Source organism: Scyliorhinus torazame, chromosome 20 (genome assembly GCF_047496885.1).
Source record: "Scyliorhinus torazame isolate Kashiwa2021f chromosome 20, sScyTor2.1, whole genome shotgun sequence".
In the NCBI taxonomy this organism is placed as follows: domain Eukaryota; kingdom Metazoa; phylum Chordata; class Chondrichthyes; order Carcharhiniformes; family Scyliorhinidae; genus Scyliorhinus; species Scyliorhinus torazame.
Window position 1 is genome coordinate 109,491,615 of NC_092726.1, and position 25,462 is coordinate 109,517,076.

Here is a 25,462-nt window from a genome sequence, read left to right on the forward strand (position 1 = left end):
ACAATGTACCACACCCCCTTCAGACACCCAGCACACTGCACAGCACTGACAGTGCACAATGTACCACACCACCATCAGACACCCAGCACCCCGCACACCACTGACAGTACACAATGTACCACACCCCCTTCAGACACCCAGCACACCGCACAGCACTGACAGTACACAATGTACCACACCCCCATCAGGCTCCCAGCTCAACACACACCACTGACAGTACACACTGTACCACACCACCATCAGACACGCAGCACACCGCACACCACTGACAGTACACACTGTACCACACCCCCATCAGACACCCAGCACACTGCACACCACTGACAGTACACAATGTACCACAGCCCCATCAGGAACCCAGCTCACCGCACACCACTGACAGCACACAATATACCACACCCCTCTCTGACATCCAACACACCGCACACCACTGACAGTACACAATGTACCACAGCCCCATCAGACACCCAGCACACCGCACACCACTGACAGTACACAATGTACCACACCCCCATCAGACACCCTGCTCACCACACACCACTGACAGTACACAATGGACCACACCCCCATCAGGCACCCAGCACTCCGCAAACCACTGACAGTACACAAGGTACCACAGCCCCATCAGGCACCCAGCACACCGCACACCACTGACAGTACACAATGTACCACTCCCCCATCAGGCACCCAGCACACTGCACACCACTGACAGTACACAATGTACCACAGCCCCATCAGGCACCCAGCACACCGTACACCACTGACAGTACACAATGTACCACAGCCCCATCAGGCACCCAGCACACCGCACACAACTGACAGTACACAATGTACCACTACCCCATCAGGCACCCAGCACACCGCACACCACTGACGGTACACAATGTACCACACCCCCATCAGGCACCCAGCACACCGCACGCCACTGACAGTACACAATGTACCACACCCCTATCAAGCTCCCAGCACACCGCTCACCACTGACAGTACACAATGTACCGCACCCCCATCAGACATCCAGCACACCGCACACCACTGACATGACACAATGTACCACACCCCCATCAGGCACCCAGCACACCGCACACCACTGACAGTACACAATGTACCACACCCCCATTAGTCACCCAGCACACCGCACACCACTGACAGTACACAATGTACCACACCCCCATCAGACACCCAGCACACCGCACACCACTGACGGTACACAATTTACCACTGCCTCATCAGACACCCAGCACACCGCACACCACTGACGGTACACAATTTACCACTGCCTCATCAGACACCCAGCACACCGCACACCACTGACAATACACAATAAACCACACCCCCATCAGGTACCCAGCTCAACACACACCAATGACAGTACACAATGTACCACACCACCTTCAGACACCCAGCACACCGCACACCACTGACAGTACACAATGTACCACACCCCCATCAGACACCCAGCACACCGCACAGCACTGACAGTACACAATGTACCACACCACCATCAGACACCCAGCACACCGCACACCACTGACAGTACACAATGTACCACACCACCATCAGACACCCAGCACACCGCACACCACTGACAGTACACAATGTACCACACCCCCATCATACACCCAGCACACTGCACACCACTGACAGTACACAATGTACCACAGCCCCAGCAGGAACCAAGCTCACCGCACACCACTGACAGCACACAATGTACCACACCCCTATCTGACATCTCGCACACCGCACACCACTGACAGTACACAATGTACCACACCACCATCAGACACCCAGCACACCGCACACCACTGACAGTACACAATGTACCACACCCCCTTCAGACACCCAGCACACCGCACAGCACTGACAGTGCACAATGTACCACACCACCATCAGACACCCAGCACCCCGCACACCACTGACAGTACACAATGTACCACACCCCCATCAGGCTCCCAGCTCAACACACACCACTGACAGTACACACTGTACCACACCACCATCAGACACGCAGCACACCGCACACCACTGACAGTACACAATGGACCACACCCCCATCAGACACCCAGCACACTGCACACCACTGACAGTACACAATGTACCACAGCCCCATCAGGAACCCAGCTCACCGCACACCACTGACAGCACACAATATACCACACCCCTCTCTGACATCTAGCACACCGCACATCACTGACAGTACCCAATGTATTACACCCCCATCAGACACCCAGCTCACCACACACCACTGTCAGTACACAATGTACCACAGCCTCATCAGACACCCAGCACACCGCACACCACTGTCAGTACACAATGTACCACAGCCCCATCAGACACGCAGCACACCGCACTCCACTGACAGGACACAATGTACCACAGCCCCATCAGACACCCAGCTCACCGCACATCACTGACAGTATACAATGTACCACACATCCATCAGACACCCAGCACACCACTGACAGTACACAATGTACCCCACCCCCATCAGAAACCCAGCACACCGCACACCACTGTCAGTACACAATGTACCACACCCCCATCAGACACCCAGCACACCGCACACCACTGACAGTACACAATGTACCACACCTTCATCAGACACGCATCACACCGCACACCACTGACAGTACACAATGTACCACACCCCCATCAGACACCCAGCACACCGCACACCACTGACAGTACACAATAAACCACACCCCCATCAGATACCCAGGTCACCGCACACCACTGACAGTACACATTGTACCACACCCCCATCAGATACCCAGCTCACCGCACACCACTGACAGTACACAATGGAACACACCCCCATCAGACACCCAGCTCACCGCACACCACTGACAGTACACAATGTACCACACCCCCATCAGACACCCAGCACACCGCACACCACTGACAGTACACAATGTACCATATCCACATCAGGCAACCAGCTCACCACACACCAGTGACAGACACAATGCACCACAGCCCTATCAGGCAGCCAGCACACCACACACCACTGACAGTACACAATGTACCACAGTCCCATCAGGGACCCAGCACACCGCAGACCACTGACAGTACACAATGTACCACACCCCCATCAGGCACCCAGCACACCACACACCACTGACAGTACACAATGTACCACACCACCATCAGATACCCAGCACACCGCGCACCACTGACAGTACACAATGTACTACACCCCCATCAGACACCCAGCACACCGCACAGCACTGACAGTACACAATGTAGCACACCCCCATCAGGAACCCAGCTCACCGCACACCACTGACAGTACACAATGTACCACAGCCCCATCAGGAACCCAGCTCACCGCACACCACTGACAGCACACAATGTACCACACACCCATTAGACACCCAGCACACCACACAGCACTGAAAGTACACAATGTACTACACTCCCATCAGACACCCAGCACACCGCACACCACTGACAGAACACAATGTACCACACCCCCATCAGACACCCAGCACACCGCACACCACTGACAGTACACAATGTACGACACCCCCATCAGGCACCCAGCACACCGCACACCACTGACATTACACAATGTACCACAGCCAAATCAGACACCCAGCACACCGCACACCACTGACAGAACACAATGTACCACACCCCCATCAGGCACCCAGCACACTGCACACCACTGACAGTACACAATGTACCACACCCCCATCAGACACCCAGCTCACCACAGACCACTGACAGTACACAATGTACTACATCCCCATCAGACACCCAGCACACCGCACACCACTGACAGTACACAATATACCACACCCCCATCAGACACCCAGCACACCACACATCACTGATATTACTCAATGTACCACACCCCCATCAGGCACCCAGCACACCGCAAACCACTGACAGTACACAATGTACCACACCCCCATCAGAAACCCAACACACCCCACACCACTTACATTACACAATGTACCACACCCCCATCAGGCACGCAGTACACCGCACACTACTGACAGTACACAATGTACCACACCCCCATCAGACACCCAGCACACCGCACACCACTGACAGTACACAATGTACCACAGCCCCATCAGACACCCAGCACACCGCACACCACTGACAGTACACAATGCAGCAAAGCCCCATCAGACACCCAGCACACCGCACAACACTGACGGTACACAATGTACCACACCCCCATCAGACACCCAGCTCACCACACACCACTACAGTACACAATGTACCACACCCCCATCAGACACCCAGCACACCGCACATCACTGACGGTACACAATGTACCACAACCCCATCAGGCACCCAGCACACCACACACCACTGACAATACACAATGTACCACATCCCCATCAGGCACCCAGCACACCGCACACCACTGACTGTACACAATGTACCACAGCCCCATCAGACACCCAGCGCACCGCAAACCACTGACAATACACAATGTACCACACCCCCATCAGCCACCCAGCACACCGCACACCACTGACAGTACACAATGTACCACACCCCCATCAGGCACCCAATTCACCACACACCACTGACAGTACACAATGTACCACACCCCCATCAGACACCCAGCACACCACACACCACTGACAGTACACAATGTACCTCACCCCCATCAGACACCCAGCACACCGCACATCACTGACGGTACACAATGTACCACACCCCCATCAGGCACCCAGCACACCACACACCACTGACAGTACTCAATGTACCACACCCCCATCAGACACCCAGCACACCGCACCCCACTGACAGTACACAATGTACCACAGCCCAATCAGGAACCCAGCTCACCGCACACCACTGACAGCACACAATGTACCACACCCCTATCTGACATCCAGCACACCGCACACCACTGTCAGTACACAATGTACCACTACCCCATCAGACACCCTGCACACCACACACCACTGTCAGCACACAATATACCACAGCCCCATCAGACACCCAGCACACCGCACACCACTGACAGTACACAATGCACCAAAGCCCCATCTGGCACCCAGCACACCGAACACCACTGACAGTACACAACGTACCAAACCCCGATCAGGCACCCAGCACAAAGCACATCACTGACAGTACACAATGTACCACACACCCATTAGACACCCAGCACACCACACAGCACTGAAAGTACACAATGTACTACACTCCCATCAGACACCCAGCACACCGCACACCACTGACAGTACACAATGTACCACACCCCCATCAGACACCCAGCACACCGCACACCCCTGACAGTACACAATGTACGACTCCCCCATCAGGCACCCAGCACACCGCACACCACTGACAGTACACAATGTACCACAGCCTCATCAGACAACCAGCACACCGCACACCACTGACAGTACACAATGAACCACAGCCCCATCAGACACCCAGCACACCGCACTGCTGACATTACACAATGTACTACACCCCCATCAGACACCCAGCACACCACACACCACTGACAGTACACAATGTACCACACCCCCATCAGAAACCCAGCACACCGCACACCACTGACATGACACAATGTACCACAGCCACATCAGACACCCAGCACACCGCACACCACTGACAGAACACAATGTGCAACACCCCCATCAGGCACCCAGCACACTGCACACCACTGACAGTACACAATGTACCACACCCCCATCAGACACCCAGCTCACCACAGACCACTGACAGTACACAATGTACCACATCCCCATCAGACACCCAGCACACCGCACACCACTGACAGTACACAATGTACCACACCCCCATCAGACACCCAGCACACCACACACTACTGACAGTACTCAATGTACCAGACCCCCATCAGGCACCCAGCACACCGCAAACCACTGACAGTACACAATGTACCACACCCCCATCAGAAACCCAGCACACCGCACAGCACTGACATTACACAATGTACCACACCCCCATCAGGCACCCAGCACACCGCACACCACTGACATTACACAATGTACCACACCCCCATCAGGCACCCAGCACACCGCACACCACTGACAGTACACAATGTACCACACCCCCATCAGACACCCAGCACACCGCACACCACTGACAGTACTCAATGTACCACAGCCCCATCAGACACCCAGCTCACCACACACCACTGACAGTACATAATGTACCACACCACCATCAGACACCCAGCACACCGCACACCACTGACAGTACACAATGTACCACACCCCATCAGACACCCAGCACACCGCACACCACTGTCAGTACACAATGTACCACAGCACCATCAGACACCCAGCACACCACACACCACTGACAGTACACAATGTACCACACCCCCATCAGACACCCAGCACACCGCACACCACTGTCAGTACACAATGTACCACAGCACCATCAGACACCCAGCACACCACACACCACTGACAGTACACAATGTACCACACCCCCATCAGACACCCAGCACACCGCACACCACTGACAGTACATAATGTAGCACACCCCCATCAGACACCCAGCACTCCTCACACCACTGACAGAACACAATGTACCACACCCCCATCAGGCACCCAGCACACTGCACACCACTGACAGTACACAATGTACCACACCCCCATCAGACACCCAGCTCACCACAGACCACTGACATTACACAATGAACCACATCCCCATCAGACACCCAGCACACCGCACACCACTGACAGTACACAATGTACCACACCCCCATCAGACACCCAGCACACCACACACCACTGACAGTACTCAATGTACCAGACCCCCATCAGGCACCCAGCACACCGCAAACCACTGACAGTACACAATGTACCACACCCCCATCAGAAACCCAGCACACCGCACAGCACTGACATTACACAATGTACCACACCCCCTTCAGGCACCCAGCACACCACACACCACTGACATTACACAATGTACCACACCCCCATCAGACACCCAGCACACCGCACACCACTGACAGTACACAATGTACCACACCCCCATCAGACACCCAGCACACCGCACACCACTGACAGTACACAATGTACCACACCCCCATCAGACACCCAGCACACCACACACCACTGACAGTACACAATGTGCCACAGCCCCATCAGACACACAGCACACCGCACAACACAGACGGTACACAATGTACCACACCCCCATCAGACACCCAGCTCACCACACACCACTGACAGTACACAATTTACCACACCCCCATCAGACACCCAGCGCACCACACACCACTGACAGTACACAATGTACCACACCCCCATCAGACACCCAGCACACCACACACCACTGACAGTACACAATGTACCACACCCCCATCATACACCCAGCACACCGCACATCACTGACGGTACACAATGTACCACACCCCCATCAGGCACCCAACACACCACACACCACTGACAGTACACAATGTACCACATCCCCATCAGGCACCCAGCACACCGCACACCACTGACAGTACACAATGTACCACACCCCCATCAGACACTCAGCACACCACACACCACTGACAGTACACAATGTACCACAGCCCCATCAGACACTCAGCTCACCGCACACCACTTACAGTACACAATGTAACACAACCCCCATCAGACACCCAGCACACCGCACACCACTGACAGTACACAATGTACCACACCTCCATCAGACACCCAGCACACCGCACACCACTGGCAGTACACAATGAACCACACCACCATCAGACACACAGCACACCGCACACCACTGACAGTACACAATGTACCACACCCCCATCAGACACCCAGCACACCGCACACCACTGACAGTACACAATGTACCACACCCCCATCAGACACAGAGCACACCGCACACCACTGACAGTACACAATATGCTACACCCCCATCAGACACCCAGCACACCGCAAGCCACTGACAGTACACAATGTACCACAGCCCCATCAGACACCCAGCACACCGCACACCACTGACAGTACACAATGACCACACCCCCATCAGACACAGAGCACACCGCACACCACTGACAGTACACAATATACTACACCCCCATCAGGCACCCAGCACACCACTCACCACTGACAGTACACAATGAACCACACCCCCACCAGACACCCAACAGACCGCACACCACTGACAGTACACAATGTACCACACCCCCATCAGACACCCAGCACACCGCACACCACTGACAGTACACAATGTACCACACCCCCATCAGACACTCAGCACACCACACACCACTGACAGTACACAATGTACCACAGCCCCATCAGACACTCAGCTCACCGCACACCACTTACAGTACACAATGTAACACAACCCCCATCAGACACCCAGCACACCGCACACCACTGACAGTACACAATGTACCACACCTCCATCAGACACCCAGCACACCGCACACCACTGGCAGTACACAATGAACCACACCACCATCAGACACACAGCACACCGCACACCACTGACAGTACACAATGTACCACAACCCCATCAGACACCCAGCACAACGCACACCACTGACAGTACACAATGTACCACACCCCCATCAGACACAGAGCACACCGCACACCACTGACAGTACACAATATGCTACACCCCCATCAGACACCCAGCACACCGCAAGCCACTGACAGTACACAATGTACCACAGCCCCATCAGACACCCAGCACACCGCACACCACTGACAGTACACAATGACCACACCCCCATCAGACACAGAGCACACCGCACACCACTGACAGTACACAATATACTACACCCCCATCAGGCACCCAGCACACCACTCACCACTGACAGTACACAATGAACCACACCCCCACCAGACACCCAACAGACCGCACACCACTGACAGTACACAATGTACCACACCCCCATCAGACACACAGCACACCGCACACCACTGACAGTACACAATGTACCACACCCCCATCAGTCACCCAGCTCACCGCACACCACTGACAGTACACAATGTACCACAGCCCCATCAGACACCCAGCTCACCGGACACCACTGACAGACACAATGTTCCACAGCCCCATCAGGGGTAAAATAGACATCTGGAATAATCACCCTAAGAGATTCGTTCAAATGGAAATTTTACATTCGATTCAATGTCTCATGAATAAAACAACCAATATAAATACTGTTATTTGCTCGGGGACCATAATAGACTGGCGCCCCGATGGGGGAAGTACATTCCTGGTCTGATGCCCCAGCGAAAACATCAGTTAACCTGTTCTGCTGCATTGGATACAGATTGGGATGTTGGTGCTACAGACAACAGGAAAACACTGCTGAACATGCATTGCTGCATTGACAGACCTTGTAAGAGAGTCTACTGGCCAGAGAAGCAGCCTGGCACTGAGACAGAGGGCAAGATGCTGAGCTTGGAGTGTAGTCTACCTACCATCAAAGTGGTAGACCGTACAGAGGAGCATTAGCAGACTAGCCTGTGATTGAGATTCTGCAGGTCCCTCACACAGCTCCCACTGGAGACCAACTTCCTGATGTCTGACTGCTCCCGCGGAGTCTCAAACAGCATGCAAACTCAGACAGCTGTGGATCTCAGATCTCAATGTGACACACGGACTCTCACAACAGTCTGTGATCCAGCAGATTACAGGGTTCCTGAGGCACTGCCCCATCAGAATGACAGTGACACCAGTGAGCATGAAGCTGCTGTCCTCACCCAGCATTTGTGCTCTCACTACTGTCACTGTGTCATTGTCCTTGCTGTTATCTCTCTATTAACCAGCCGGCCCAGACTGCTCCACTGTCACTCTGTCAGTGTCCTTGCTGTTGTCTCTCAGTTACCCAGCCGGCCCAGTCTGCTCCCACTTTCATTCTGTCAGTGTCCTTGCTGTTGTCTCTCAGTTACCCAGCCGGCCCAGACTGCTCCCACTGTCACTCTGTCAGTGTCCTTGCTGTTGTCTCTCAGTTACCCAGCCGGCCCAGACTGCTCCCACTGTCACTCTCTCAGTGTCCTTGCTGTTGTCTTTTTGTTACCCAGCCGGCCCATACTGCTCCCACTGTCACTCTGTCACTGTCCTTGCTGTCTCTCTATTAATCAGCCGACCCAAACTGCTCCCACTGTCACTGTCAGTGTTCTTGCTGTTGTCTCTCAGTCACCCAACCGGCCCAGACTGCTCCCTCTGTAACTCTGTCTTTGAACTTGCTTTTGTCTCTCAGTTACCAAGCCGGCCCAGACTGCTCCCACTGTCACTCTGTCAGTGTCCTTGCTTTTGTCTCTCAGTTACCAAGCCGGCCCAGACTGCTCCCACTGTCACTCTGTCACTGTCCTTGCTGTTGTCTCTCAGTTAGACTGACGACCCAGACTGCTCCAACCACTGTGGCTCTGTCAGTGGCATTGATGTTGTATCTCCGTTAACCACACGGCCGAGACAGCTTCCACTGTCACTCTGTCGCAATCTCCCACTGTCACTCTGTCAGTATCCTTGCTGTTGTGTATCAGTTACCCAGACGGCCCAGACTGCTCCCACCACTTTCCCTCTGTCAGTGTCAATGCTGTTGTCTCTCAGTTACCTAGCCGGCCCAGACTGCTCCCACTGTCACTCTGTCAGTGACCTTGCTGTTGTCTCTCAGTTACCCAGCCGGCCCAGACTGCTCCCACTGTCACTCTGTCACTGTCCTTGCTGTTGTCCCCCAGTTACCCAGCCGGCCCAGACTGCTCCCACTGTCACTCTGTCAGTGACCTTGCTGTTGTCTCTCAGTTACCCAGCCGGCCCAGACTGCTCCCACTGTCACTCTGTCACTGTCCTTGCTGTTGTCCCCCAGTTACCCAGCCGGCCCAGACTGCTCCCACTGTCACTCTGTCAGTGACCTTGCTGTTGTCTCTCAGTCACCCAGCCGGCCCAGACTGCTCCCACTGTGACTCTGTCAGTGTTCTTGCTGTTGTCTCTCAGTTACGCAGCCGGCCTAGACTGCTCCCACTGTCACTCTGTCAGTGTACTTGCTGTTGTCCCCCAGTTACCCAGCCGGCCCAGAGTGCTCCCACTGTCACTCTGTCAGTGTACTTGCTGTTGTCCCCCAGTTACCCAGCCGGCCTAGACTGCTCTCTCCACTGTCACTCTGTCACTGTCCTTGCTGTTGACTCTCAGTTACCCAGCCGGCCCAGACTGCTCCCACTGTCACTCTGTCAGTGTACTTGCTGTTGTCCCCCAGTTACCCAGCCGGCCCAGACTGCTCCCACTGTCACTCTGTCACTATCCGTGCTGTTGTCCCCCAGTTACCCAGCCGGCCCAGACTGCTCCCACAGTGACTCTGTCAGTTTCCTTGCTGTTGTCTCTCAGTTACGCAGCCGGCCTAGACTGCTCCCACTGTCACTCTGTCAGTGTATTTGCTGTTGTCCCCCAGTTACCCAGCCGGCCCAGACTGCTCCCACTGTCACTCTGTCACTGTCCTTGCTGTTGTCTCTCAGTTACCCAGCCGGCCCAGACTGCTCCCACTGTCACTCTGTCAGTGTACTTGCTGTTGTCCCCCAGTTACCCAGCCGGCCCAGAGTGCTCCCACTGTCACTTTGTCAGTGTCCTTGCTGTTGTCTCTCAGTTACCCAGTCGGTTCAGACTGCTCCCACTGTCACTCTTTCAGTGTACTTGCTGTTGTCCCCCAGTTACCCAGCCGGCCCAGACTGCTCTCTCCACTGTCACTCTGTCACTGTCCTTGCTGTTGACTCTCAGTTACCCAGCCGGCCCAGACAGCTCCCACTGTCACTCTGTCACTGTCCTGGCTGTTGTCTCTCAGTTACAATAGGAATCTATAATTTATGTGATCTTAACCTGTCGAACTACGCCAAGTTTGGGGGAAGCTTAGTTGATGAATCAAGTCCTGGCGCAATACGACAAGTTGTAAGATTTGTACTATTTGTAGACTGTGTTAAGTTGTTTGATTCCTTGTATTATTCGTCTGTGTATAGTTGAAGGAATTTATATCATCTCTGCTAATCGGTTATCAGTAGCACTTTGCGAATACTGGAACTCAGCAGAAATTTGCAGTATAAACTCCTCAGGTGCCAAAAAGAATTGTTTTATTTGTAGTTGCTGGATTACATTTTGAAAGTCATTTAAAAGGCAATTCGTAGACAATTCGAATCTTTCAGAGAATTACAGACATTATCTTTCTTTGCTTAGGCAGATAGCTCGAAAGTAACTTTTAAAAGATCAAAGTCTGGCAATGAAACATGAAGAGAGAGAGAGCTAATCTTCAGCTAAACTCAAACTCAAAGTCAAAAGTGGACTAACATCACTGACACAGACTGGTAGACTGACAGAACCCCCAAAGACATTTCTAAAATGGAGACTATAAAGGACAAAACTGACTAAACTAACAGAAAGACAACACAAAGACATTTTCGCACAACACACCCCCAAAGACAATACACCACAGACAATACACTAAAGTGGCGGGCGGAAACTTTTCAGTTATACACTTTCATATCTGTCTTAAGTCATCTAATCACACCCCAATATAATCCTAATTGCTTTGGGTTAGACTCAAACACATTTGATTTGATGGCAAGCCGTCCATCTTCAATGTGCAACATCAGCTTTTCTGACCCAGCTGTTATCTGCATTGTGAACAATGGTGCCTTCATGTTGCTGTGTATTCATCCCTTGGCCTTGACAATTAGCTCAAGCAGTGTCAAATTACCTTGCAACTGTGCTGTTTTAATGTCACACTGTCTTTGAAAATATGCATTTGCCAGAACAACGGACTTCAGTAAAAGAGAATTATTCTGTATAAATGGGTATTTAAAACTGGGGCTCAACATTTATGCTTAAACAGCTATCTTTTACCTATACTAGTTGTATTCGAAATACCTGGCTTCTACAGTTACCCAGCCGGCCCAGACTGGTCCCACTGTCACTCTGTCACTTTCCTGGCTGTTGTCTCTCAGTTACCCAGTCGGCCCAGACTGCTCCCACTGTCACTCTGTCAGTGTACTTGCTGTTGTCCCCCAGTTACCCAGCCGGCCAAGACTACTCCCACAGTCACTCTGTCAGTGACCTTGTTTTTGTCTGTCAGTTATCCAGCCGGTCTAGACTGCTCCCAATGTCACTCTGTCAGTGTCCTTGCTCCGATCTCTCAGTTGCGCATCCGGCCCAGACTGCTCTCACTGGCAATCTTTCACTGTCCTTGCTGTTGTCTCTCAGTTAACCAGCCGGCCCCTACTGCCCTCTCCACTGTCACTCTATCCATGTACTTGCTGTTGTCTCTAATTTAACCAGCCGGCCCAGACTGCTCCCACTGTCACTCCGTTAGTGTCTTGCTGTTCTCTCTCAGTTACCGAGCCGGACAAACTGCTCACACTGTCACTCCGTCAGTGTCCTTGCTGTTGTCTCTCAGTTACCCAGACGGCCCAGACTGCTCCCACTGTCACTCTGTCAGTGTCCTTGCTGTTGTCTCTCAGTTACCCAGCCGGCCCAGACTGCTCCCACTGTCACTCTGTCAGTGTTCTTGCTGTTGTCTCTCAGAAACCCAGCCGACCCAGACTGCTCCCACTGTCACTCTGTCTGTGTCCTTGCTGTTGTCTCTCAGTTACCCAGCCGGCCCAGACTGCTCCCACTGTCACTCTGTCAGTGTTCTTGCTGTTGTCTCTCAGAAACCCAGCCGACCCAGACTGCTCCCACTGTCACTCTGTCTGTGTCCTTGCTGTTGTCTCTCAGTTAGAGTGCCGACCAAGACTGCTCCAACTGTCACTCTGTCAGTGTCCTTGCTGTTGCCTCTCAGTTAACCAGCTGGTCCAGACTGCTCCCACTGTCACTCTGTCACTTTCCTGGCTGTTGTCTCTCAGTTACCCAGTCGGCCCAGACTGCTCCCACTGTCACTCTGTCAGTGTACTTGCTGTTGTCGCCCAGTTACCCAGCCGGCCAAGACTACTCCCACAGTCACTCTGTCAGTGACCTTGTTTTTGTCTGTCAGTTATCCAGCCGGTCTAGACTGCTCCCACTGACAATCTTTCACTGTCCTTGCTGTTGTCTCTCAGTTAACCAGCCGGCCCCTACTGCCCTCTCCACTGTCACTCTATCCATGTACTTGCTGTTGTCTCTAATTTAACCAGCCGGCCAAACTGCTCCCTCCACTGTCACTCCGTTAGTGTCTTGCTGTTCTCTCTCAGTTACCGAGCCGGACAAACTGCTCACACTGTCACTCCGTCAGTGTCCTTGCTGTTGTCTCTCAGTTACCCAAACGGCCCAGACTGCTCCCACTGTCACTCTGTCAGTGTCCTTGCTGTTGTCTCTCAGTTACCCAGCCGACCCAGACTGCTCTCACTGTCACTCTGTCAGCGTCCTTGCTGTTGTCTCTCAGTTAGAGTGCCGACCAAGACTGCTCCAACCTCTGTGACTCTGTCAGTGACCATGCTGTTGCCTCTCAGTTAACCAGCTGGGCCAGACTGCTCCCATTGTCACTCTGTCACTATCCTCGCTGTTTCCTCTCAGATAACCAGCCGCTCCAGAATGCTCCCACTGTCACTCTGTCAGTGTCCTTGCTGTTGTCTCTCAGTTACCCAGCCGGCCCAGTCTGCTCCCACTGTCACTCTGTCAGTGTCCTTGCTGTTTTCTCTCAGTTACCCAGCCGGCCCAGACAGCTCCCACTGTCACTCTGTCACAGTCATTTATATTGTCTCTCAGTTACCCAGCCGGCCCAGACTGCGCAAAACACTGTCCCTCTGTCAGTGTCAGTGCTGTTGTCTGTCAGTTACCCAGACAGCGCTGACTGCTCTCACTTTCATTCTGTCAGTGTCCTTAGTGTTGCCCCTCAGTTACCCAGACGGCCCAGACTGCTCCCACTGTCAGTCTGTCAGTGTCCTTGCTGTTGTATCTCATTTACCCGGCCGGCCCAGACTGCTCTCACTGTCACTCTGTCAGTGTCCTTGCTGTTGTCTCTCAGTTACCCAGCCGGCCCAGACTGCTCCCACTGTCAGTCTGTCAGTCTCCTTGCTGTTGTCTCTCAGTTACCCAGCCTGCCCAAACTGCTCCCACTGTCACTCTGTCAGTGTCCTTGCTGTTGTCTCTCAGTTACCCAGCCGTCCCAGACTGCTCCCACTGTCAGTCTGTCAGTGTCCTTGCTGTTGTCTCTCAGATACCCAGACGGCCCAGACTGCTCCCACTGTCACTCTGTCAGTGCCCTTGCTGTTGTCTCTCAGTTAACCAGCCGGCCCAGACTGCTCCCACTGTCACTCTGTCACTGTCCTTGCTGTTGTCTCTCAGTTGCCCAGACGGCCCAGACTGCTCCCACTGTCACTCTGTCAGTGTCCTTGCTGTTGTCTCTCAGTTACCCAGCCGGTCCAGACTGTTCCCACTGTCACTCTGTCACTGTCCTTGCTGTTGTCTCTCAGTTACCCAGACGGCCCAGACTGCTCCCACTGTCACTCTGTCAGTGTCCTTGCTGTTGTCTCTCAGTTACCCAGCCGGCCCAGACTGCTCTCACTGTCACTCTGTCAGTGTATTTACTGTTGTCTCTCAGTTACCCAGCCGGCCCAGACTGCTCCCACTGTCATTCTGTCAGTGTCCTTGCTGTTGTCTCTCAGTTACCCAGCCGGCCCAGACTGCTCCCACTGTCACACTGTCAGTGTCCTTGCTGTTGTCCCCCAGTTACCCATCCGGCCCAGACTGCTCCCACAGTCACTCTGTCAGTGACCTTGTTTTTGTCTGTCAGTTATCCAGCCGGTCTAGACTGCTCCCAATGTCACTCTGTCAGTGTCCTTGCTGGTGTCTCTCAGTTGCGCATCCGGCCCACACTGCTCTCACTGACAATCTTTCACTGTCCTTGCTGTTGTCTCTCAGTTAACCAGCCGGCCCCTACTGCCCTCTCCACTGTCACTCTATCCATGTACTTGCTGTTGTCTCTAATTTAACCAGCCGGCCAAACTGCTCCCTCCACTGTCACTCCGTCAGTGTCCTTGCTGTTGTCTCTCAGTTACCCAAACGGCCCAGACTGCTCCCACTGTCACTCTGTCAGTGTCCTTGCTGTTGTCTCTCAGTTACACAGCCGGCCCAGACTGCTCCCACTGTCACTCTGTCAGTGTCCTTGCTGTTGTCTCTCAGAAACCCAGCCGGCCCAGACTGCTCCCACTGTCACTCTGTCAGAGTCCTTGCTGTTGTCTCTCAGTTTCCCAGCCGGCCCAGACTGCTCCCACTGTCACTCTGTCACTGTCCTTGCTGTTGTCTCTCAGTTTCCCAGCCGGCCCAGACTGCTCCCACTGTCACTCTGTCAGTGTCGTTGCTGTTGTCTCTAAGTTACCCAGCAGCCCCAGACTGCTCCCACTGTCACTCTGTCAGCGTCCTTGCTGTTGTCTCTCAGTTAACCAGCCGTCCCAGACTGCTCCCACTGTCACTCTGCGAGCGTCCTTGCTGTTGTCTCTCAGTTACCCATCCGGCCCAGACTTTTCCCACTGTCTCTCTGTCATTGTCCTTGCTGTTGTCTCTCAGTTACACAGCCGGCCCAGACTGCTCCCACTGTCACTCTGTCAGTGTCCTTGCTGTTGTCTCTCAGTTACCCAGCCGTCCCAGACTGCTCCCACTGTCAGTCTGTCAGTGTCCTTGCTGTTGTCTCTCAGTTACCCAGACGGCCCAGACTGCTCCCACTGTCACTCTGTCAGTGCCCTTGCTGTTGTCTCTCAGTTACCCAGCCGGCCCAGACTGCTCCCACTGTCACTCTGTCACTGTCCTTGCTGTTGTCTCTCAGTTACCCAGACGGCCCAGACTGCTCCCACTGTCACTCTGTCAGTGTCCTTGCTGTTGTCTCTCAGTTACCCAGCCGGCCCAGACTGCTCCCACTGTCACTCTGTCAGTGTCCTTGCTGTTGTCTCTCAGTTACCCAGCCGTCCCAGACTGCTCCCACTGTCAGTCTGTCAGTGTCCTTGCTGTTGTCTCTCAGTTACCCAGACGGCCCAGACTGCTCCCACTGTCACTCTGTCAGTGCCCTTGCTGTTGTCTCTCAGTTACCCAGCCGGCCCAGACTGCTCCCACTGTCACTCTGTCACTGTCCTTGCTGTTGTCTCTCAGTTACCCAGACGGCCCAGACTGCTCCCACTGTCACTCTGTCAGTGTCCTTGCTGTTGTCTCTCAGTTACCAAGCCGGTCCAGACTGTTCCCACTGTCACTCAGTCACTGTCCTTGCTGTTGTCTCTCAGTTACCCAGACGGCCCAGACTGCTCCCACTGTCACTCTGTCAGTGTCCTTGCTGTTGTCTCTCAGTTACCCAGCCGGCCCAGACTGCTCTCATTGTCACTCTGTCAGTGTATTTACTGTTGTCTCTCAGTTACCCAGCCGGCCCACACTGCTCCCACTGTCACTCTGTCAGTGTCGTTGCTGTTGTCTCTCAGTTACCCAGCCGGCCCAGACAGCTCCCACTGTCATTCTGTCAGTGTCCTTGCTGTTGTCTCTCAGTTACCCAGCCGGCCCAGACTGCTCCCACTGTCACACTGTCAGTGTCCTTGCTATTGTCCCCCAGTTACCCAGCCGGCCCAGACTGCTCCCACAGTCACTCTGTCAGTGCCCTTGCTGTTATATCTCAGTTACCCAGCCGGCCCAGTCTGCTCCCACTGTCACTCTGTCAGTGTCCTTGCTGTTGTCTCTCAGTTACCCAGCCGGTCCAGACTGCTCCCACTGTCACTCTTTCAGTGTCCTTGCTGTTGTCTCTCAGTTACCCAGACGGCCCAGACGGATCCCACTGTCACTCTGTCACTGTCCTTGCTGTTGTCTCACAGTAACCCAGCCGGCCCAGACTGCTCCCACTGTCACTCTGTCAGTGTCCTTGCTGTTGTCTCTCAGTTACCCAGCCGGCCCAGACTGCTCCCACTGTCACTCTGTCAGTGCCCCTGCTGTTGTCTCTCAGTTAACCAGCCATCCCAGACTGCTCCCACTGTCACTCTGTCAGTGTCCTTGCTGTTGTATCTCAGTTACCCAGCCGGCCCAGACTGCTCCCACTGTCACTCTGTCAGTGTCCTTGCTGTTGTCTCTCAGTTACCCAGCCGATCCAGACTGCTCCCACTGTCTCTCTGTCAGTGTCCTTGCTGTTGTCTCTCAGTTACCAGCCGGCCCAGACTGTTCTCACCAATGTCACTCTGTCAGTGTCCTTGCTGTTTTCTCTAATTTATTCAGCCGGCCCAGACTGCTCCCACTGTCACTCTGTCAGTGTCCCTGCTGTTGTCTCTCAGTTACCCAGCCGGCCCAGACTGCTCCCACTGTCACTCTGTCAGTGTCCTTGCTGTTGTCCCTCAGTTACCCAGCCGGCTCAGACTGCTCCCACTGTCACTCTGTCACTGTCCTTGCTGTTGTCTCTCAGTTACCCAGCCGGCCCAGACTGTTCCCACTGTCACTCTGCCAGTGTCCTTGCTGTTGTCTCTCAGTTACGCAGCCGGCCCAGACTGCTCGCACTGTCACACTGTCACTGTCCTTGCTGTTGTCTCTCAGTTACCCAGCCGGCCCAGACTGCTGCCACTGTCACTCTGTCAGTGTCCTTGCTATTGTCTCTCAGTTACCCAGCCGGCCCAGACTGCTCCCACTGTCACTCTGTCAGTGTCCTTGCTGTTGTCTCTCAGTTACCCAGCCGGTCCAGACTGCTCCCACTGTCACTCTGTCAGTGACCTTGCTGTTGTCTCTCAGTTGCCCAGCCGTTCCAGACTGCCCCAACTGTCACTCTGTCAGTGTCCTTGCTGTTGTCTCTCAGTTACCCAGCCGGCCCAGACTGCTCCCACTGTCACTCTGTCAGTGTCCTTGCTGTTGTCTCTCAGTTTGCCAGCCGGCCGAGACTGCTCCCACTGTCACTCTGTCTGTGTCCTTGCTGTTGTCTATCAGTTACCCATCCGGCCCAGACTGCTCCCACTGTCACTCTGTCAGTGTCCTTGCTGTTGTCTCTCAGTTACCCAGCCGGCCCAGACTGCTCCCACTGTCACTCTGTCAGTGTCCTTGCTGTTGTCTCTCAGTTACCCAGCCGGCCCAGACTGCTCCCACTGTCACTCTGTCAGTGTCCTTGCTGTTGTCTCTCAGTTACCCAGCCGGCCCAGACTGCTCCCACTGTCACTCTGTCAGAGTCCTTGCTGTTGTCTCTCAGTTACCCAGCCGGCCCAGACTGCTCCCACTGTCACTCTGTCAGTGTCCTTGCTGTTGTCCTCCAGTTACCCAGCCGGCCCAGACTGCTCTCACTGTCACTCTGTCAGTTTCCTTGCTATTGTCTCTCAGTTACCGAGCCGGCCCAGACTGCTCTCACTGTCACTCTGTCAGTGTCCTTGCTGTTGAATCTCAGTTACCCACCCGGTCCAGACTGCTCTCACTGTCACTCTGTCAGTTTCCTTGCTATTGTCTCTCAGTTACCGAGCCGGCCCAGACTGCTCTCACTGTCACTCTGTCAGTGTCCTTGCTGTTGAATCTCAGTTACCCACCCGGTCCAGACTGCTCCCACTGTCACTCTGTCAGTGACCTTGCTGTTGTCTCTCAGTTGCCCAGCCGTTCCAGACTGCCCCCACTGTCACTTTGTCAGTGTCCTTGCTGTTGTCTCTCAGTTACTCAGCCGGCCCAGACTGCTCCCACTGTCACTCTGTCAGTATCCTTGCTGTTGTCTCTCAGTTTCCCAGCCGGCCGAGACTGCTCCCACTGTCACTCTGTCTGTGTCCTTGCTGTTGTCTATCAGTTACCCAGCCGGCCCAGACTGCTCCCACTGTCACTCTGTCACTGTCCTTGCTGTTGTCTCTCAGTAACCAGCCGGCCGAGACTGCTCCCACTGTCACTCTGTCACTGTCCTTGCTGTTGTCTCTCAGTTACCCAGCCATCCCAGACTGCTCCCACTGTCACTCTGTCACTGTCCTTGCTGTTGTCTCTCTGTTAACAAGTCTGCCCAGACTGCTCTGTCCACTGTCACTCTTTCACTGTCCTTGCTGTTGTCTCGAATTTAACCAGCCAGCCAAACTGCTCCCACCACTGTCACTCTGTCAGTGTCCTTGATGTTGTGTATTAGTGTCTCTGTGAGTATGTGTACTAGTGTCTCTGTGTGCTTGTGTGCATTAGTGTCCCTGTGTGTTTGAATTTATCTATCAATGTGTCTGTGACTGACTGTGTGTGTAAGCCTTAGCGTCTCTGTCTGTAAGTGTGTACATTAGTGTCTCTGTGTGTCAGTGACTGTGTGAATTAGTGTCTCTGGGTGTCTGTGAGTGTGTATTAGTGTCTCATTGTGTCGGTGAGTGTGTATATTAGTGTCTCTGTGCGTCAATGAGTGTGTGTTTTATTGTCTGTGTTTGACTGTGAGTGTATGTATTAGTGCCCCTGTATGGGTGTGTGTATTAGTGTCTGTGTGTGTCTGTGAGTGTGTATTAGTGCCTCCGTGTGTGAGTGTGTGTATTCGTGGCTGTGTGTCTGTGAGTTTGTATATTAATATATTTGTGTGTCTGTGGGTGTATGTATTAGTGCCCCTGTGTGTGAGAGTGTGTGTATTTGTGTCTGTGTGTATCTGTATTAGTGTATCTGTGCGCCTGTGAGTGTGTATTAGTGCCTGTGGGTGAGTGTGTGTATTGTTGTGTCTGTGTCTCTGAGTGTCTATATTACTGTCTCTATGTGTCAGTGAGTGTGTGTATTAGTGTGTATGTGTCTTTGTGGATTAGTGCCTCTGTGTGTCTGTCAGTGTGTGCATTAGTATTTGTGTGTGAGTGTGTGTATTAGCGTGTGTGTGTGTCTGTGTGTGTCTGTATTAGTGTCTGTTTGTTTGTGTATCAGTGTGTGTGTGTGTCTGAGTATGTATTAGTGTATCTGCTTGTCAGTGAGTGTGTGTATTCGTGTCTCTGTGTGTCATTGAGTGTGTGTATTAGTGTATGTGTATGTCTGTGTGTGCGTGCATTAGTGTATCTGTGTGTGGCTGTGTGTGTTTATCAGTCTGAGTATTCGTGCCTCTGTCTGTGTCCTTGAGTATGTGTATTAGTGTCTGTGTGTGTGTGAGTGTGTGCATTATTGTCTCTGTGTGAGTGTGTGTGTATTCGTGCCTGTGTCTGTGAGTGTGAATTAGTGTCCCTGTGTGTGTCTGTTTTGTGTGAGTGTGTATTAGTCTTTGTGTGTAAGTGTGCGTATTGCAGTCTGTGTGTTTGTCTGTGAGTGTGTGTATTAGAGTCTCTGTGTGCCTGTGAGTGTGTATTAGTGCCTGTGTGTGTGAGTGTGTGTCTTAGAGTCTCTGTTTAGGTCTGTGAGTGTATGTGTGTTAGTGTATCTGTGTGTGTGTGAGATTGTGTGCATTGGTGTCTTTGTGTGTGAGTGAGTGTGTGTATTAGGGTCTATCTGTGTGTCTGTGAGTGTGTGTATTTGTGTTTGTGTGTGTCTGTGAGTGTGTGTAATACTGGCTCAGTGTCAGCGTCTATTTGTGTCACTGTGTGTGTCTGTGAGTGTGTCTATTAGTTTCTGTGAGTGTGTATTCGTGTCTCTGCGTGTGTATGTATTAGTGTATGTGTGAGTCAGTCATTGTGTGTATTAGTGTATCTGTGTGTGAGTGTGTGTATTCGTGTCGCACTGTGTCTGTGAGTGTGTATTAGTGTCTGTGTGTGAATGTGTGTATCATTGTCTCTGTCTGTGAGTGTGTATTCGTTTCTCTCTGTGTGTGAGTGTGTGTATTAGTGTGTCTGTGTATCTGTGAGAGAGTATTAGTGCATGTGTGTGAGTGTGTGTATTATTGTCTCTGTGCCTGTGAGTGTGTTTATCAGTGTCTGTGAATGTGTATATTTCTTTCTCTATGTTTCAGTGAGTGTGTGTATTAGTGTCTGTGTGTGTGTATTAGTGTGTGTGTGTGAGTTTGTATTAGTGTATCTGCGTGTCAGTGAGTGTGTGTATTAGTGCCTCTGTATGTCTTTGTGTGTGTATTGGTGCCTCTGTTTCTGTGCGTGTTTGTGTTAGTGTATCTGTGTCAATGAGTGTGTATTTGTGTCTGTTCGAGTGAGTGTGTGCATTAGTGTATTTGTGAGTGTGTATCGGTGCCTTGTGTGTGAGTGTATTACTGTGTATTTGTATATATTTATTTGACTTCAACACCACGTCGACCAGACTTGTGATGTCTTTCCCAGGCTGATGTATAATTTCATTGTTTATGTCCCTTCCTCACAGTGAACCTCATCACAATTGTGATCCTGAAGAGAAGAAACTGTGGGCTGTCCAAATGTGTGACTTGTTACCTGTTGGCCATGGCAGTGGGGGATCTACTGGTCGTTATTCTCGACCTGATATTGAGACACATTCCCATTGTTTTTGAGGAACAGTTTATTTTCCTGCGGTCCATCCCCGTGTGTAATATCCACGCCGCCCTGCTTTATGCAGCCACTGACTGTTCTGTCTGGTTCACCGTCACTTTCACCTTTGATCGATTTGTGGCCATTTGTTGCCCGAAGCTTAAAAGTAAATATTGCAGCGAGAAAACGGCAGCTGTGGTTCTGGGAACAGTGGCTGTGCTGAGCTGTTTGAAGGACATTTCCTGGGGGTTTATGATGACCGATGGGTATTCGCTGCGGAACGACCCCTGGTTTTGTGATGTCACAATAGGTGTTCAGACCTCTCCCGTCTGGACAACAATCGAGTTCCTCCACAACATTCTAACCCCGTGTGTTCCATTCGCCCTGATTCTGCTGCTCAATGTTCTCACCGTCAGACACATTGTCCTGAGCAGCAGGGCCCGCAGGAGACTCCGGGCTCACAGCAGTGGGCACAGTCCCAGAGACCCAGAGATGGAGAGTCGGAGCAAATCCATCATTTTACTCTTTATTATCTCGGCCAATTTCATCTTGTTATGGTCAACGCTAATGGTTTATTCTATATGGAGCCGGCTGTGGTATCTGGGGTATAAGTCAGTATGGTTAGATTATTATGTTATGGAATTGGGCTTCATGATGCAGCTCCTGAGTTGCTGCACAAACACTGCGATTTACGCCGTGACACAGACTCAGTTCAGACAGCAGTTGAAGAATGTTCTGAAAGTTCCCTTTAGTTCAATTTTTCAATTCATTAAGCCCTGAGAGGAAACCCCACCCATACGGCATATCTCTCCTCGCACTGCCGGTAAAACTGACCATCCCCAGCCAACCTAACCCTGATTTACCATTCTGCATTACCAGGAGGGACTATCGGTGGGTGGGTGTGACTCCCCCCATAGCCGATCACTTGTGTCTGTGTGACTCAACCCCTTGGCCGATCAGCTGGGTCAGTGTGACTCCCCCATGGCCGATCAGCTGGGTCTGCGTGACTCCCCTTGCCGATCAGTTGTATCTGTGTGACTCCCCCACGGCCGATCAGTTGGGTCTGTGTGCCTCCGCCATGGCCGATCAGCTGGAGGTGTGCTTCCCCCCATGGCTGACCAGCTGGGTGTGCGGATTCCCATCATTACCGATCAGTTGAGTGTGTGCTTCCCCCCATTGCCGAACAGTAGGATGTGTGCTTCGCCCGAAGCCGATCAGCTGGGTGTGCCTCCCCCATTGCCGATCAGCTAGATGTGTGCCTTACGTTTAAACACAGTCTGTGCAGCATAATGTGCACAAGATAGAGACACAGACAGACAGAGACACAGACAGACACAGATACACAGTCAGAGATACAGACAGACACAGACAGAGACACAAACAGAGCCAGGGACACAGACAGAGACACAGACAGAGACGCCGACAGAGGCTGAGACGCACACAGAAAGATTCACTGACAGAGATACAGAGACAGACACAGACACAGACAGAGGCAGAGGCAAAGACAGAGACAGAGACAGAGATACAGAGACAGACAAAAACACAGACAGAGAAAGAGACACAGACAGAGACAATGACAGAGATACAGAGACAGACACAAACACAGGCACAGACAGAGAAAGAGACACAGAGGGAGACAGAGACACAGTGAGAAACACATACAGAGACACAGTTAGAGACACAGACGCAGACAGAGACACCGAGACAGACGGAGACACAGACAGGAACAGAGAAAGATATACAGATAGAATCACAGACAGAGACACAGTCACAGACAGAGATACAGACAAAGACAGAGACACAGACACAAACAGAGACTCAGACAGAGACAGAGACACAGACACAGGCACAGACACAGGCAGAGACACAGGCAGATATACAGAAGAGGACACAGACACAGACAGAGACACAGACACAGGCACAGACAGATTCAGAGACACAGACAGGGACACCGACAGAGACACAGGCGAGGTCACAGACACAGACACAGGCAACGACACATATAGAGACAGAGACACAGACAGAGACACAGACAGAGACACAGACACAGACAGACACAGACACAGACACAGAGACATACACATACACAGTCACAAGCACAGACACAGACAGAGACACAGACAGAGTCACAGACACAGATAGAGACACAGACAGATACACAGGCACAGGCAGAGACACAGGCACAGACAAAGACAGAAACACAGACAGAGTCACAGACACAGACAGGGACAGGCACACAGACCGAGTCACAGACACAGACAGAGACACAGACAGGCACAGGCATAGACAGAGACATAAACAAACAGACAGAGACACCGACATATACACAGACAGATACAGACAGAGAGACAGAGAGTGACACAGACAGAGACACAGACACAGATGGAAACACAGACAGTCACAGAACCAGACAGGGACAGAGACACAGATCGAGTCACAGACACAGACAGAGACACAGACATAAAAACAGACAGAGAGAGAGAATGACACAGGCAGAGACACAGACAGAGACACAGACTCACATCGAGACCAAACTGAGACACATACACAGACAGAGACACATAAAGAGACTCCGACACAGACACTGACACAGACACAGGCATAGACATAGACACAGGCACAGACACTGACACAGACAGGAACACAGGCAGAGACACAGGCAGAGACAGAGAGACAGTCAGCAAAACAGCCAGAGCCACAGACAGAGACAGAGACACAGACAGAGATTCAGGCACAGGCAGAGACACAGACAGAGGCACAGGCACAGTCTGAGCCACATACGGAAACAGAGAATCTGACAGAAACACAGACAGAATCACAGACAGGGGCAGGCAGAGAGAGACACCCAGAGAGAGGCAGAGACACAGACAGAAACCGTGACACGGACAGAAACACAGACAGAGACACAGATACAGACACTTACACTGATGCAAACAGAGACAGAGACACAAACAGAGTAAGAGACACTAGCAGACACACAGACAGATACACAGGCACAGACAGAGACCAGACAAAGACAGACACAGGCAGAGGCACAAAGAGAGACACAGACAGAGCCACAGACAGAGACAGAGACACAGGCAGAGACACAGGCACAGTCAGAGACACAGACAGAGGCACAGGGACACTCAGAGCCACAGACAGACACAGAGAGTATGACAGAAACACAGACAGAATCACAGACAGACAGAGACACACAGGTACAGTCAGCGACACAGAGAGACACAGACAGAGGCACAGACAGAGACACATGCAGA